This window comes from Hylobates moloch, unplaced genomic scaffold, assembly GCF_009828535.3.
Source record: "Hylobates moloch isolate HMO894 unplaced genomic scaffold, HMol_V3 SCAFFOLD_16, whole genome shotgun sequence".
NCBI lineage: Eukaryota > Metazoa > Chordata > Mammalia > Primates > Hylobatidae > Hylobates > Hylobates moloch.
This window is the reverse complement of record NW_026652291.1, coordinates 51,646,026-51,659,021: the sequence shown is the minus strand read 5'-3', so window position 1 is coordinate 51,659,021 and position 12,996 is coordinate 51,646,026. Positions and strand designations below refer to the sequence as shown.

Below are 12,996 nucleotides of genomic sequence, written 5' to 3'. Positions count from 1 at the left end.
TTTAGATCTTCTTTAATTTCTTTCAGCCATGGTTCGTAGTTTTCTCACAGAGTCCCTGCATGCTTTTTGTTAAATATATTCCTAAGTATTTTGTGATTTTTGAGTTGTGGTAAATGGAATTTTTTGAAGTTTCACTATCCAAATGTTTGCCTGAGAAAAAGAAATCAATACCCTGAACCCTTTTACAACCCTTTCGCTGGGCACCCTTTCTGCCATGACCTTCTTGCCCTCCTAATTAGCACGAGGGCCAATTTCTGCCTATCCCTTTGGCCCTATTTCTCTACTTTATCTGTAGCTAAATCCCTCCTAGGCCCAAACTTTTGCTGATCCAATCTCCTCCTCTCAGTCCGCTGCCAGCATCTTGGGTTTTTGTTGTGTTTTGTTTTTGTTTGGTGGGAGGGCATGCACAAGCATCCTCAGGTCAGATGAGAAAGACTCAAAAAGCACTGCTCTAAGGAAACAGGGTATTCATGTAAACATATTCCACTGCCTTTAATGGATGCATGCTAGAAGTATCTGATCAAATTAGAAATGCCCTCATTAGTGGTGCATTTTGTGGAAAGAGCTCATTTCCCATCACATGTGTGCCCTTAAATATCCCTTTGTTGCCTCTATTCTCTTTGGAAATGATGATGAGATCATGCATTTGGGTAGGAGGCACTCACTAGGTAGAATAAAGCAAAATATGAAAGATAAAATAGGATTCTCAGGGTCTTGAGTTTACATTTCTACAGCTAAAGTAAGGTTTGTTCATTTTCTTCCTGGCCAATAATTTTTCTCCCAGGTCCAAATAAGAGTTAACTGAGAAGCAAGGTCAAAGCTCCTAGTTAATAGTATTGTCATTTTACACGCACTTGTTCACAGACCTCCTCTTAGCTCACTGAGCATTGGTGAAGGAAGAACCCACCTTCCTGCTCCCCACTCTGATTACATACACTCTCACACAGGCTCACACACTCTCATAATGGAACACTCACACATACACACTTCCACACTCACGCATTTTGCACACTCACACACTCTCACACACTTGCAATGTTCACACTCACACACTCATGTATTTCACATTCCCACACTCATATATTCACACTTACACACTGTTGCACACACACTCACATACTGACACATATACTCACACTTATGCATATGCACATACATAATGCACTCTCACACTCACACATACACATACACTCATATACTTTCACATACTCTCACACTCATGCTCACACACCGACACACGCACACTTACACTCTCCCACTCTCTAACAGCCCATGGTGAGTGGGACTGCAGCTAGCATTTATATTTACCATTGGCTCCCATAAGTTCACATTAGAGAAGGAGGGAGAAAGAGGCAGAGATACAAACTATCTCACACTCACATATTGACTGTCACACTGTCACACTGACACACTCACTCTAATGTCTATACACACTCACAGTCTCACACATGAAACAGGACAGAAACAAGCAGCTTTCTGGACTCCTGATACTCCCAGTTGTCACCAAGGTCAAAGCTGTCCAAGAAACTACTCTGGTTGGGGCAGCTGCTCAAAGTTTTGAACCCTTTGGGAACATCCCCTCTGCTATCTCAGTACTCGAGGCCCTCTGCCTTGACAGCTAGTTTTCATTCAATATCACAGAGAATCCTCTTTTGGGAACTGGTTCAAGTCCCAACTTTTGTTTGACATTTGTAGCTAATGCTTACTTCTACCATCATCTTTGTGACCTAGAGAGGTGAAATTATCCCATAATGAGGACAGCTAGCATTTATGTAGCACTCCCAGTATGCACTCCCCTAAATCCTTTTACAAAACCTATTTAATCCTCACAGCAACACCATGAAGTAGCACCATTAAAACCCTTATTTTGCCAGGTGCAGTGGCTCATACCTGTAATTCCAACACTTTGGGAGGCCGAGGCAGGCAGATCATATGAGGCCAGGAGTTCAAGACCAGACTGGCCAACATGGAGAAACTCTGTCTCTACTAAAAATACAAAAATTAACCAGGCGTGGTGCCACCTGCCTGTAGCCCCAGCTACTTGGGAGGCTGAGGTATGAGAACCACTTGAATCCAGGAAGCGGAGGTTGCAGTGAGCTGAGATTGTGCCACTGCACTCCAACTGGAAGACAGAGTGAAAAACCGTCTCAAAATAATTATTATTTTACACACATGAAAAGTGAGGCACAGAGAAATTAAGTAACTTACCCAATGTTCCACAGCTGAAACATGGTAAAACAGGGATTCAAATCCAAGTTATCTGGCTCTAGAGTGTTCATTCCTAAATGCCATTATGACACTACCTCTCTCTGCAAATAAAAAAGATACTGCAAAGTTAATCTAAATAACTTTCTCTCTTACAATCATCACACTTGACAATTTATATTCATAAGCAATATTATCACAGATATTTGGCACCAGATGTAGAACCACTAGAAATATTTTGACCACGAGGAGTTTGAGTGAGGTTTGCCTTCAGACCTCTCTGTGCATGCCCAGAGTCTAAATAGAAAGAGAAACTGGGTAGTGAGAAGGGAGAAAGACAGAGGCAGAGACATAGAGTAATGGCCTAGAGACACAGAGAGAGAATTGGGAGAAGCGGACCAGTCAGAGGCCAGAGAGGACAGCAGCTAGAATAATCAAGGAGATGCCCAAAGGGAATTTGACACAAACATGAAAGAAAAAAAAAAAAAAAGCCTGGTACAAACACAAGCACATCTAATAGGGGAGAGTGTATTAGTCCATTATCATGCTGCTATGAAGAAATACCCAAGACTGTGTAATTTATAAAGGAAAGAGGTTTAATTGACTCACAGTTCCACAAGGCTGGGGAGGCCTTGGGAAACTTACAATCACGGCAAAAGGGGAAGCAAACATGTCCTTCTTCACGTGGTGGCAGGAGAGAGAAGTGCAGCACAAAGAGGGAAAAGCCCCTTATAAAACCATCAGATCTCATGAGAACTCACTCACTATCACAAGAGCAGCATGAGGGAACCGCCCCCATAATCTAGTCACCTCCCACGAGGTCCCTCCCACACGTGGAGATTATGGGAACTTCAAGAGGAGATTTGGGTGGGGGCACAGCCAAACCATATCAGAGAGCTTCCAGAATGTGAGACTGGATCAGGTTCAGTGGCTCACACCTCTGATCCCAGTGCACTTTGGGAGGCTGAGGCAAGAGGATGGCTTGAGCCCAGGAGTTCAAGATCAGACTGGGCAACATAGGGAGACCCCATCTTCACACACACAAAAAAAACTACAAAATTAGTCAGGCTTGGTGAGCACCACTGTGGTCCCTGCTACTCAGAAGGCTGAAGCGGAAGGATTGTTTGAGCCCAGGAGGTCAAGGCTACAGTGAGCCAAAATTGCACCACTGCCCTCTAGCCTGGAAAACAAAGGAAGACGGTGTTTCAAAACAAAATTAAAAATTTAAAAAAAAAAGAATGCTCTATTTGAACCTGAGGTCAAAAGAAGAACAATGAAGGAACTGTACATGTGAAGGGGAACCAAAAATGATAATAGATTTGGGAACAAATATAGACATACTAATTATTAGAAGACTGTCTAGGTAAGGGACTGGTACCTCCTGTGTTGAAAATAAACCTCTTGGAAATATGTGACCTGCCTACCTGCATTCAGTTCTTACCTGGAAAATGCCCACTCACATAGTAGCCAGCTCTGGACTGAAGCCATCAATCGAATGGCATCATATATGCATCCTCAAGGGGAAAATGCTGCCTTTGCAGGCCCCGGCCCCAGGAGCACACTCTTGAGGCCTCAGTAGTAGCGCAGCAAACAACAGAAATCTATTTCTTGGGGTAAGTTTGTAGGCTCTTGATCGTTAAGATAATACATACAGGTTTAAAGAATGACAAAAATAGGTCATTTGGGAAAATGTGTAGACATATTATATAGAAAGCAAAGTCTGGCATGAAACGGACAACAATGTTGTTGCCAAAACTGGATCAGGCTACCATAATTTTTTTTCTTACATTCCACTTTTCTATCTTTTCCTATTATTTCACAGTGAGCATATATTAATTTTTCTCTTATTTTGATGTTGCAAATATTTATTTTACTATGGAAAACAGCAAGCTACATATGGGGAAAAAGAAAAATTGAAATTATGCAATGGCCTACCACTCAAGAGATAATTATTAAGAGTGTGGTGTACTTTTTTCTATATACTTTTTTTTAAAGGAAAAGGTCTTGCTCTGTCGACCAGCCCCTCACCCACTTTGACTAGCTGGGATGACAGGCGCATGCCACCACGTCCAACTAATTTTTGTATTTTTTGTAGAGAAGGGGTTTCATTATGTTCAAACTCCTCAGCTGGCCTGCTTGATCTGATGCGTGTTAGCCTTGACATTTACAATGAACACAAGTGTGTTGCCATCTTCTATCCTCTTCACAGACAACTTAGTAGTCAGGGGAACTTGATGATGGCCGAGTGGTCAAGCTCCTCAGGGCTCTCTTCCGTGGATACTTGGGCTGCCCCAGGAGCCACAGCATCTCAGGCAGCTGAAAAGTGAGTGACATGTAGGGGTGTGTGTGTGTGTGTGTGTGTGTGTGTGTGTGTGTAGCTGTAGACACCTCAGCCTTGCCTCCTTGGCCTTCACAGCCCTTGCTTTAGCTTTGGCTTTGAGAGAGGCAGGGGCTCCCTCTTTTGCCCTCACTGTTATCTTGGTGGAAAGCCAGTTTGACAGTTTCTTTTTTTAAAAAAATGCAATTATCATAACTCAGCAATCACACTTGGGAGCAATTTATCCCAGAGAAATGGAAATTTATGTTCACATAAAAACCTGAATTACTTCAAGGAATGTTATTTAACAAACAGTTTTTGCTCACTTAACTGATTATATTCTTGATGGATATACAAATTAAATCTTAATACAATATCTCCAGTGGATCCTCCAAAGTTGTATCTGCTTTCATGGGCCAGAATGAGGGAAAGTCATTCTGGCCATTCTCTTTTGCAGAGAAGGTCATTCTCTTTTCTATATGAGGAGCATCTCTCAACTGCAAGGTGCAGCTCAGATATCTGCCTATGTATAGATAAGACTTTCAAAGTCTAGATAGGATTGGCTTGAACATACCATCCACATTTTGTGGAAAATCCCTTGTTTCTCTTTTTCCCTGCCTTAATCTGTTTGTGCTGTAAACAAAACAAAATACCAGAGACTGGATAATTTATAAACAGCAGGAGTTTATTTCTCACAGTTTCAGAGGCAGGGAAGTCCAAGATCAAGGTGCTGGCAGGCTTGGTGTCTAGGGAAGGATCATTCCTTACAGATGGTACCATCTAGGTGTCTTCACATGGTAAAAGGGAAGGAAGGGCAAACAGGGACCTAGTTAGTCCCCACTAGACCTTTTATAAGGTCACTAGTCCCACTCATGGAGGCTCTACCCCCGTGACTTAATTTTTTCCTAAAGGCCCCACCTCTTGACACTGTTGCATTGAGGATTAAATTTCAACATGAATTTTGGAGGGAACACAAACATTCAAACAGCACCCCCACATCTATAGATTTCTACAACTTTCAGAATATTGCAGCAAGTGTTTCCATCTGTAAATCACTTGGCTAGCTTATGTGTGCTGTCTCTCTTCCATAACACATCAACCCAAGATTTCCAACAAAAGAATAATAACTTAAAACAGCAACAACACAACTCACTCACAGAAAGTATGTGTATAAGCAGGTTGTACTCGAGTTTTGGTGGAATAAAGATGATTTAATTTGCAGATTTGCAAACAATATGAGATTAAAAGTTAGCCACCCCTGCCCCTAAAAGTCCTCTTGTCCACCACCATTTTTCATGGCCAGACCACCCCACACAGCACACCAGAGAAATAAGCACAAAGATCAGAAATTTTGAATAAATCCACATTATCAAATTTTTTCTCCTATGGATTTTGATGTCGTATCTAAGAACTATTTACCTAACCCAATATCACAAAAACCTTTCCTTCACCTGCCTCTTATCCTTTTCCATTGTTCTACATCTGTCCTCCACCATTGTCCCCCTCCCCACCAAATTACTCTAACTAAAATGACCTAAGTGATAGGATAGAACTAGCTTCATTGTCTTATTTTTATGTACCAGATCTTCTTGTTCTAATTATGAACCCTCCTTCAGAACAGGATTTGGGATGCCAGTTAGACTACCTCAACCCCTTAGTTAAAAGGCAGACACTACCTGTGATTCCTTGCAACAATGTTTTGGTTCTATCAAGTGACATACATTTTATCCTTATTTATATTTCTATTTAATCCCACTGTCACAGTTTTCCAAATAGCGATACATGATTGAGAAAGTACACTAAGGTGCTAACAGCAAAAAGAAACCTGAGGTTTTTTTTTAAATTGCAATCAATTTTTGTATCTTTGTAAGTTAAAAAGAGGTTGCTTTTGTGTTCTGGTCTTTTTTCACTCTCTCCTCTCTTTTTTGATTAATATAAGGTAAGGTTTGAAAAAAGCTTCTTACAATGCTAAGGAAGAAGTCGAATTTGATCGATGGAAAGAGGAAAGAGGGGTGTAGGGAAGGAGGAGAGAGAGAGAGAGAGAATGAATTACAGTGAAGGCCCTTAAGACAGGCTTATTATCAGACTTAATATTTGCACAGAGATTATTCTGTTTTTCAACAGTAACACATTTAAAGGGTCATTTTCTTCAAAAGGCTACAGGCCAAATTTCTGTGGGCTGTTCAAACCAAGAATTAGAGTGATTAAACTCATAACTACTACCACCTATAACAATCAAAATGTCATGGCAACTAATGATTCTCCAGCTGAAAGTCAGAGCTCAGGGGTATAAAATTATTTTCCATTAAATAATAATCATTTTTCTAAAATCTTAAGTCTCACATTCCTTGAAATTAAATTTTTTCCTAGGTTTTGTTTAAAAACTTTCCCATCAATTCCAGTTCCCAGAACAACAACAACAACAAAAAATGCTTGTCTAATAACCAGAAGTCTTAATGAAGTTGAAGACAATATAGAAATTTCTTGCACTTGTTTTTTTTTTCCCCCCAAAATGTTGTGATTAAATAGGTCTAGCTACCCTCCTGCAAGTTACTGTAACCATTATAACAAACAAACAAAAATATTAAGGAAGTTCTTAGCCCCAGAGTCGGATTAAGTTGCATGCCTGATTTTTATTTCTCTCTAATCAGTCAGAAACAAAATTATTTGATCTAACACTCACGTAAAATCTCTTTACTAAGCTCATCCACAATTAAATAAATACAAATAAAAACAACAAAGAGATACTTTTGCCATCCAACAGATTAGATAAATAAGAAGGTTTGGCAATACTCAGCAATGGTGTCAGGATGTGAGCACTCTAATAAACTGTTCATGAGAATACAAAGTAGTACAGCCAACTGGCAGTATAATTTCAGGATCTATGAAATTAAAAGAACACATACCTAGCAATGTCACTTTTAGAAATCTGACCTACACATATAATAGGAATACATAAACATGTATTATAAAAATATTCTTTGCAGAACTTTTTTTAATAGAACATTAGAAAAAAAAAGCAATGTGTCCATTAACAGAAGAATAAATAAGCTATGGTAAATCTATGCCATGAAATACCATGCAAATATTAGAAGACTGAGAAAAATCTATATTAACTGCCTTAGAATTGCCTTGAGTCTGTTTATGACTCAGTCAAATTAAAATTCTCAGTATAAAGGTATTGCAATGTTTTGTACAACTAACCAGAGAAAACTCGCTCATGGTCACAGAGTATTAATTCACAGAATTTATATTGCAACCCAGAGATAACTGTCTCTAAGATCATTTGCTTCCCAGGCCCTGCTACCTTCTACTGAGTATCACTAGCATTGCTGCATTTTGTGACAAGTTCACAGAAAGGCTCTGTTTTTAAAAATTCACTATTTGAAAAACTAAATCTGCACAATAGATTAATTGAGAAGTAACTGTCTATATCACAATAGTTTAGTTCACTTTCAAATGGATTCAAACGAGGATCTTTTAAAAGGCAAATTTTCCTGGTGCTTTAAAAATATGACTGCATTTACATAAACTTTAGAGGAATATATCTGTTATGTAAATTGAGGAATGCAAGCAACCTAAGACCTCTGACATTCCCTTTTCAAAGAGCATTGTGAACAACCTGTTTAACCTGTCATTCTCAATTTGCAGGTACAAAGGAATTACACCATCATCTCTGCTCCCTAGAAGCTTACAATTCATCCTGGTGTACTAGGTAGGGCAAGCGTACTCTCAACATTTAGCATTAAATGCTTAAATCTCATACTGGGAGCCACACAGGCGATCAGTTATCACTCACTCAAACATAGAAGCAAAAGAATTTCTGATATGTCATGTTTTTACATTTTCCCCATCCCCTTTTGTCCTCCCTAAAACTTGTCCCTAAAAAATAAGCTTCCATAAACTGAGCTTTTTGGAGGGGACCCGTGAAGTCCACATGAATCACAAAACACATTAGCTTCAACTTTCTAGCCGGTAAAGATCAAATGACAAAAATCCATTCAATCAGCTATCAAGGTTACTGCTGAGGGGAGCAGAGATATTAAATACTATTCAAAGAGAGTGTGATGCGGCTGAATTAGACATCGGAAATGCCTAGGTTCCAGGCCAGGCATAAAACATCCCCCTCCTCTATGGCCCTGGGCAAGGCATTTAACAACTAACTTCAGTTTCTTCCCACCTATAAAACAGATAATCATCACCTTCTTCTGAGATGTGTATAAATTAATTATTTGAGGTTTGGAAAGAGTTGTGAAGGCAAAATGATATTCATAAATACTAAATATTAGCTGATTTTCTTTTCAATTTCATGCCCTTATTTTGGCATTATATATTGAATTACATAAACTGAGAAGCAGGAAATATGACCACCATGTATCTGATTATTCTTTCTTAAATTACATAAGGGCTAACCTCAGGGATTGAAAACAGTTCCAAAGGACTCATAAGTCATCATACATTATTAACAGGAAATATTATTTGCAAGGCATCTTAATATCCTATAACATAGCCTAATATTTTTATTAGCTATGTTTCACAAACACTCTCGGGGGTGGTATCGTAGATTTGTCACCATCTTACCACTTAGGAAACAGGCGAAGATTGAACACATGCCTTGCACAGGAAACTTCCCATAATTAGAAGTCATGGTTTCTAAATTACCAATCTCTCCTATGAATCACATCTTCCATACAAAAGAAATTGTCCAAACGTGCATCCATACGCATCTATGCCTATGGTGTATGGTTTTAGAGATTCTCCAAATGTCAGAAACAGTTTTAGCCTATAAAGTGGCATAAGCTCCAAAGTTCTCTCCTGATCCTTTGAAGTTAGGCTGTGCATATGCTAGAAATTGTCTTTTGAAAAAATACTTTTTATCAGAAGAGACTTTATTAATCCGTATCACTATTTAAATTGCTAAGAGGTGATTTGTTATCTCTGTCCAGAGCTAAGCAAAGGCCAGACAATGAAGAGACCTGAATGCTGTGCTGGGGAGTCTGGACCTTATTCGAACAACTAAGGAGGGCCCGGGATGGGAGGGAAAGAAATGCTCAGATTTACATTTGGGAAAACTCATTCTAACATCATGAGGAAAGATGGTCTGGAGAAAGGTAATACCATGTGCAGGAAGATAAACTAGGGGAGCAGAGCGATTGTGAAGGGTTATGTTGGCTTGAATTAAGAAGGAGGCAGTGAAGGTGGAGCTGGAAAAAAGAATCTAAGAGGTGTTGAGTAGATAAAATCAGTGGGCTAAAAGGAAGCCAGAGGGGATAGGATCCAGAGCCTAGGAGTAGGGATTGACCTTATGTACAAGGAGGAATATATTTTCTTTTTGTTTTTTTGAGACAGGGTCTCACTCTGTTGCCCAGGTTTGAGTGCAGTGGCACAATCTCGGCTCACTGCAACTTCTGCCTCCCTGGTATCAGTGATTCTTGTACTTCAGCCTCCCAAGTAGCTGGGGTTACAGGCGTGAGCCACCATGCCCAGCCCATCTTTTTAATCATGATAGGGAAAAAGGAGAAGAACAAATATTTGTTGAAGAATGAAAAAGGAGCATGCCAAAGCCATTAGTGGTCAGTAGAAAGTGAGAGAAGAGTGATCAGGAGATGGAAGTCAGTAGAAAACAGCGATGGATAGAGATGACCTCAGAGGAACGGGGCTTTTCATGAGTGTGTAAGGACAAGTGGGAAGTGAACAGAAACCTGGGCAAGCAGCCTGTATTGGGGAGGCCCCCAGCAGAAGGAGGCCTGGGGAGCAGCCAGGTTTGAGTTAAAGCAGGAAAAAGAGGGAATGCTCTGACAACCTGGGGATGCATTTGCCATAGAACAAAGTTTTGCTCTGCTAATTCTGCAGCTCCTATCAAAATGACTCTGAAGTCTAATTCTGATCTCACATGTTCACTTGTAGCTTTCCCTTCCAAGAAAGTGTCAGCTATAAATTAAATAGGCGATGTTTTCTAGTTGTACTCACCATAAAACATATTAAAATACTTGGCCATGGGGAATGGAACACCAGGCTACTCTTAACCCAAAGGTGGCAACCTCAGTTCCAAGACCTACGTACTCTAGGATATGCAGTCCCCATACATTGATCACTAGGCGTGACAAGTTGTCTCTAAAGTCTTCTAAAGTCACCCAAAATACAACAAATTTCAGAGGTAAGGGTGTGCACAAGCACACACACATGCACACACAAGGAATAGTGTTATTCAAGCCAGAAATAAAACAAGAACATGTTTTTAAAGACTATGAAAATACTAACTACATACCCCTGTGGCACTATTAAATGCTTTGTATTTGAAGTATAAATATAGACCAATAATATATCATTTTTTTAGGAAAATTTTGTAATGTAGCATACATAAAGTGAACATTCAAAGTTCTAAATTTGTTTCAAATATCATGTATGTCCAACAATCTCCCCAGGTTAGCTTATAACGACCATGAGACAATAGGATGCCAAGGACTCTATAGAGAAACCTATAGCACTCCACTCAGAAAAATATAAATTATGTGTTTTTTCCATACCACAAAAGCCACAAAAGGTCATCAATCCAACCAAAGTATTCAAATAAAGGTTCTGCCAGGCCACTGAGTCCATTAAGGCAAACTGGGCAGGTGGCTTCAACAGAAACCCTTCCATCTGAAAAATTTCCTGAATATTTATCTCCTTTCACTTAATCTCACCAACCCCAATTTCTCTGAGCCAAAACCTACATAGCCAGGAGATGCTACTTGTAGAAATTTTTTCAAACCTTAATCTCTATCCAAGATGAAATTGTAATGATATAAATGTTCTTTCACCATTATATATATATACACACGCATATATATATATAGATTGTATCTAGATACATACATACATACATATCTATCTATACATCTTCCCTAACTCTTCTGTCCATATTTTTGTGCTCTGGAAGGCTTTCTATCTCAGGACACATAGCTTACATACCTAGGGCCAGATACAGAAGCTCAGCCATTGTGCAGGAAAAACCGTGTAAGGCCATGTCGTCTTATTTGTTTTCCCTGGCCAGCTTCCCCAGAGTACGTGTCTAGAGGGAAAATGCATACATCTTATATACAAAATGCAATAACAACCCCTAGAATTTTACTTTCTTTTTCGATTATTTTCTAATCTTGAAGCGCAAATTCAAGATAAATATGACAATGGTGTCCCTTCTCAAAATCAGTTCACAAGCACAAATAAGCTGCTTTCTGAGGTCTTAGAGAAAACTCCAGCGCTTCTCCATAAAGAAAAGGAAACAAATTCCATGCAGCCATGTGATTATAAAAGGAAGTTTTACTCATGTCCTTCTCTATATAGATTTACGAGGGTTTCTGCTGACATGAAGTATGTTCTTTACTGAATTCCTCAAGTGAAGCAAAACCACACGTATCTGGTTCTAAAGCAACATATTGAGTCACTAGTTTGCATAGCAAATGTGAAATAGTCATTTGGAAGCCTGAGGCATACCTGTGAAGTGGATTGAACCATAAGAACTGCCTGGGAAAAGAAAAGAATAAAAAAAATGCAAAAAAAAAAAAAAAGCTACATTTTAAAAATCACCAGTCTAAAATTCAGCTTAGCTTACAAATCGCCTCAACTACTTACTCACAGACAGGTGCCAGCAGAATGGACACTGGACAGAAAGCAGGGAATCTGGGTGAATGTATTTGCCTAATGAATGAAGTCTTGCAGCTTTTGCAGAATGGACACTTGATGCAATCGTTAATTCTCCCTTAGATTCTAATAGTGGCTATTCTGACATTGCCAAGGCATTGTGTTTCTTTTAGTGTTTGGACCTAATAGTCATCTTGGTCTGGTCTCTTTCTGTTGCTGTCCTGGAATCAGTCATCAAACCTTCAGCAGTGCTACTTCTGTAATCTTACCCTCAAGTCCATTTTTTCTTGCATTCCCATTGCAACAACCCAAGTTCTGGCTCTCATTATCATTCCCAAAGTTTATTGCAATCTTCCTAGCTAGTTTTTTGGTGCCAAAGCTTTCACTGCACACCAAAGCCAGATCAGTTTTCTCAGAACACTGCTTGGATCATGGCTGGAAATTTCAAGTTTAAACTCCATAGGTTCCCCCTCCTCTGCTCCTCCTTCCCCTATTTCACAGCAACATATATGACCTCCCCAGTAAATGCCTTACCCTCAAGCCAATTGGATCATTGGTTATTCCTCAAGCTTATTCTATTTATTCTACCTTTATGCCTTTGCTCCTGGTTTTCCCACTGCCTAGAATGCCACTTCCCATCCATGGAAAACTGCACCATCTGTGAAGTGCCAACACAAATATCACTCTCTGTGTAAAACTGTCAATTAAAAAACCAGGGCCCAGCCCAGTGGCTCATGCCTGTAACTCCAGCACTTTGGGAGGCCAAGGCAGCAGGACAGCTTGAGGCCAAAAGTTTGAGACCAGCCTAGAGACCCTGACAACACACACACACACACACATACACACACACA

At 39.7% G+C, this 12,996-nt stretch overlaps 1 long non-coding RNA gene across 1 annotated transcript in view; it reads right to left on the bottom strand.

The window, feature by feature from the left end:
- Window positions 1-2,926, bottom strand: part of LOC116485114 (uncharacterized) — a 34,591-nt gene extending 31,665 nt beyond the window's left edge. Inside the window, exons 1-2 of the long non-coding RNA XR_004252757.2 lie at window positions 2,815-2,926; window positions 2,209-2,309 (exon numbers count right to left, since the gene is read on the bottom strand). This is a non-coding gene — a long non-coding RNA (uncharacterized LOC116485114). The remainder of the gene's footprint in view (window positions 1-2,208; window positions 2,310-2,814) is intronic.
- Between the last annotated feature and the right edge of the window lie 10,070 nt (window positions 2,927-12,996).